The sequence below is a fragment of the Gossypium hirsutum genome, chromosome A07 (assembly GCF_007990345.1).
Source record: "Gossypium hirsutum isolate 1008001.06 chromosome A07, Gossypium_hirsutum_v2.1, whole genome shotgun sequence".
Taxonomy (NCBI): domain Eukaryota; kingdom Viridiplantae; phylum Streptophyta; class Magnoliopsida; order Malvales; family Malvaceae; genus Gossypium; species Gossypium hirsutum.
In genome coordinates this window covers 62,299,382-62,304,307 of record NC_053430.1, presented here as the reverse complement: position 1 = coordinate 62,304,307, position 4,926 = coordinate 62,299,382, and the positions used below count along the sequence as shown (strand labels likewise).

The window sequence follows — 4,926 nt, the reverse complement described above, 5'->3', positions numbered from 1 at the left end:
ATGGACGGCATTTAAAGTGCAGCTGCCTTGTGTTTCCAGCTGACTTTTCGTGCAGCTCAATGGACTTCTAGCTGCTGTTTTTGAGCTTCTCCAAGGGCCAATTTCGTGGAGAGCAATGGCCAAAGAGTGCCTCATAAATTCCAGCAGCCAATTCATGTGGAGGCTATTCATATTCGGCCAAAGAAGCATAATTTTTGAAGCTGTCCATTTCTCTTCTCCATAGCAGCAATTAAGCTCTTTTAAAACATTAACCGAATGTGAATTTTCTCCATTAAAGGGGCCAGCCGAATCATCTTTTTCTAGAAGGTTAATTTTCAGAATTTAATCACATGAATGTAACTAGGAAATTTCTAGGAAGTTTCCTCAAGAAACTTAAGGCATAAGGATCTGATTAGATAGGCTATTCGGTTGCCTTAGTCAAGCTATAAATAGGTCATGTAATTCACATTTTGAGGTTAATGAACAATTTGATAGCTTTGCTAAATTGTGAGGTTGTTTTCAACTCTCGTTATTCTCCAAAAACTTGTGAGACTCATCAAACATCTTTGTGGCGTCAAACTTGTTTTTGTTTCTTCCCGAACTTATCACTTTAATCCCAAAAGTGTGGCGTTCGATTCATACTAAGGTTCCTATCACCATTGATAGTGGGTCGAAGTTTCTTTCCATTTAACAAACCTTCCATCCATCCTTACCAACCTAAGCATTCTCCTAAGTTACGGGTTAACACATTCCTATTGTGTTAGTTCGGCTTTCGAATCCTTAGCCAAATTGCTTCCATTGTTTTCTAATTCATTTCCTAAACCAACAAAACCTTTTTGAGCCTAAATAGACCTCTTTCTTCTAGCCTATTTTGTAAAGCCTCAATTTACTCCTAATTCACGATCGGGCGATCTTTACGACTCAATTCGATCTCGAGGTGAGGGCGTATCATTACTTGTGAGATTAGGATTTGTTGGAGGCCTATATAAGCATTGGCCAGCCACCCTTTGTAAAGACATCTCATTATTATTTTTTCTATCAAATTTCAGATTTGTTGAGTGCAGAATTTTCTTTGGGGTTTTCTCCAAGAATTCTCTCTTGAGTTTTCTTTAGAAGTTTTTTTAACAATCTTTTGATTGTGGGAGCCATCTTCAACCTTCTTCTTGCCATCGATATTCTTTGGAGGGGAGATTAGAGCCGTTTGAAGAGATTTGTGAAATCTTTCAGGATTTCAAGGATCTTTAGGACTTATCCTTTAATTCTTGCTATTTTCGATTTCTTTCTTTACTTTTCTTTGCTTATACTTGTGCCGATTTCTCATCTAATATTTTGCTGTTCTTGTTTGTTTTCCAGCATTGATTAAACTCAAGATCTCATCGTTTAAGTTGTTCTCCTATTGGCAGCACCCATTCGAACCCAAAAATCCCCAATTCCTAGGGTTTGGCCGATTGGATTTCTTTCAATTTGGGAATCAATTGATTGCTGGAAATTGGGCATTCTTGGCCGAATCAATTCCTTGGCAGATTCGCATCTTTTCTTTCTTCTCAATTTCGTTTGATTCATCGATTCTATTTCTTTTCTTCTTGCTGCTCTTTTAATTGAATTTGGGAATTTTAAATTCAAATCTGATTCGGTTTAATCTTAATCTTTGTTTTTGATTTCAGATCCGTTCGTCTAGGATCTTTCGTAGGAGTTTCTCCTGACTTGGCAACTCGATCTTGGTCCGCGTACGCAACCCTATATCATTTTGGCATGAGCTGTAGCAAACTTAATTATAAACTAAATTAAGACTTAGTTTATTTAAAGGAAGAAAGAAAGAGCTGAAAGTAAGCTCGGTTGAGCTCAAACGAGCTGAAACGAGCTTAAATGAGCTGAGTTGAGCTGGACGGAGCTCGAGGAGCTGGAAATGAGCTAGGATCAGCTTGCCACACGATCTATAATGCCAAATTAATTTATTTAATACATACATTCATCAAAACAGCCTTTAATACGAACTTTGGCAAAATTACCATTTTGCCCCTAAACTTTTGCATAATTACACTTTTGCCCCTAGGCTCGAGAATTAAACTTCTATGACAACGTCAAATTCTCACTCTAACATGCACTTATGACTATTAGGTATTTTTACCGATTAAGCCCTTTTACTCGTTTTCACTTAAAACCGTGTAGCACAAGTTGTCAAACATAATTTAAAACCTCATATTCTATCATAAAACACCAAAATACACAAATTTCACCTATGGGTATTTTTCCAAATACGAACCCTAGGTTGAATTATTGCTAGCATAAGCTTAATCAAGTTACCAGGATTCCAAAAACGTAAAGAACTTGAAAAACGGGGCTAGCACGGACTTACTATTGAGCTTGGAAAGCTTGAAAACCCTAGCCATGGCTTCCCCCATGCTAATTTCGGCCTCCATATGGAGAAGATGACCATTTTGTATTATTTTTCCCATTTTATTTCATTTAATATACAAATGACCAAAATGCCCTTACTATTAAACTTTCAAAAAAATTCCATCCATGTCTAATTTTTGTCCACAAACTTCAAAATGGTCTAATTACCATTTAAGGACCTTTTATTTAAAAACTCATAACAATTAAACACTTCTATCATGTAAAACTCAACTTTTGTACTTTTACAATTTAGTCCTTTTGACCAAATTGAGTGCCCAAACGTCGAAATTTTTGAATAAAATTTTCACGAAATCATTCCGTGAAATCGTAGACCATAAAAATATAATAAAATTAAAATTTTCCTCGTCGAATTTGTGGTCCTAAAACCACTGTTCCGACTAAGCCTAAAATCAGGATGTTACACGACAAGTGTACATCCGAGTCCTTAAAAGCTACAATGGCTTAATGATGGAGTTGAGTTAAAGGTAACCAAGCAAGTCCTTGTTCCATTTTCAATTGGAAAATATGAAGATGAAATTCTTTGTGATGTGGTGCCCATGCATGCGGGCCATATATTGCTTGGAAGGCCATGGCAATTCAATCGAAGGGTGAAGCACGACGGGTTCACAAATCAATATACTTTCAAGTATCATGGCCGCAACTTTACTTTGGCACCCTTGACACCAAAACAAGTTGTGGAGGATCAACAACGATTGAAACAATCCATGAAGCGTATGAGATTGGAAAAAGAAAGTGAAAATGAAAAAGAAAGAAAAGAAAATGAAAGAGAAAAGAAAAAGAGTTGTGATAAAAATAAGACCAAAGTGAGAGAAAAGGAAATTCAAAGAAACATGAGCGAAGAAAAGAAAAGAGTTTTGATTAACCAAAGTTTTCTTGTTTCTAATTCTTTTCAGGTTGACTCAAATCCTAAGATGCGGTTGCAATACATTCCCGAAGAAAGAAGGTTTGTAATGGTAGGAAAAGGTAAAACTAATTCTTGTTTACCTGCTCAAGGTATGGTTTCTAGAATTTCTAATACATCTTTGTCCAATTCGGTTAATGAAGAAAACAATAACGATGAAGATATAACTATTTTGGTTGATGGACAAAAGATTCTTGGTATGCGTGATATTGTTCAGTTTAATGGATATTTGCTGTCCAAATTGCGTTGTTTAAGTAAGCAAAAATATGAATTAAATTCATTTTTTTCGTTGTTTGTTTATGACGGACATTTGCAATTTTCGAACTGTTGCATGAATTCCTGTCGAAGTCACTATGCTTTGATAATACAATTTGAGGTGCCCAAGCGAATTACGAACATTATATTCTTAAACCCCTTGTTTGTTAAGTTTTCGAGTTGTAATGAAACATGTTTATTTGATAGTGAAAATGGGATATTGTTACTGTCTTGTTGTGATTGTCTTAAGTGTAAGATGACTTGCTTCTATGACCATTTGAATAAGCTTGTGCTCTATAATGATTCTCAATTGATTGCAAGTTCTAAGACATTTTTGCAGCAAGGCATGATGCAACAATTAAACACATTTATTCAAGAACGAACAAGTAGGCATCCCTGTTTCAAAATTAACTGACGACTTGACTTGAGGACAAGTCACTTTGAAGACGGGGGGAATAATGTAAGCACGCCCGGGGCCTCCTCGAATGCAAATCAAGAATAATTGAGCTTCCAAAAGGCCCCATGACTCGACCTCGAACCAAGCAATTTCAAGACGCTTTATCAGCCATGGTGATGCGTATTTGGGATGATATCAAGGTCCATGATGTTTAAGGAGCTAAGGACAACTCCTTGAAGATTCATTGCACTCTTTTGCAATCTGATTTCAGCTCCTCTCCAGCTCCATTCAGCTCCAATCAGCTCACTTGAGCTCGTTTCAGCTCGTTTGAGCTTGATTTTAGCTTGTTTCAGCTCATTTCTTTTTCATTTCAATAAACCAAGTTTTAAATTTGATTTTTATTTAAATTGCTACAGCTCATGCTGAATTCCCTAGCTCAATTAGCTCACTAAGTGTTTTTGATTATTTGAGCTAGCCGAATTTACTATGCAAGTTGACTTTTAATTAATATGTCTAAATTTAATTAGTTTCATTTAAGTTGTCTAGTTGCTATTTAAATTATGATTATATGAATAGTTATATTCTATTTAATTATGTTTTTTATTTATTTATAGGTTCAGCCGAATGTGGAAGTTCATTAATGACTAGGTGCATGAACGGGTTTTTTCATTGAATGAGAAGGTTCATGCATGGTTCGGTTCAATGCCTGGAGGACTTATATTCATGTACATGGAGGATTAATTGCATGCAATGGATATTGAAGAATACATCTCCTTTGGATGGCACACATGCATGAATGGAGAACAATTAATGCAAGTTCATGTACAGCTAGGTTCAAGCTTCCTTCCAAGTTCCATGTATAGCCGAATGTATGTGGGAGGACCCTTGGAGTTTCTATGTAACACCCTGATGTGAGCACGCCCGGGGCATCTTCGAATGCAAACCAAGATCTAAACGAGCTGCCTAAAGGACCTAT

At 36.3% G+C, this 4,926-nt stretch overlaps 1 pseudogene; it reads left to right on the top strand.

The window, feature by feature from the left end:
- Positions 1 to 4,623, top strand: part of LOC121203725 (uncharacterized) — a 28,386-nt pseudogene extending 23,763 nt beyond the window's left edge.
- The last annotated feature ends 303 nt before the right edge of the window (positions 4,624 to 4,926 follow it).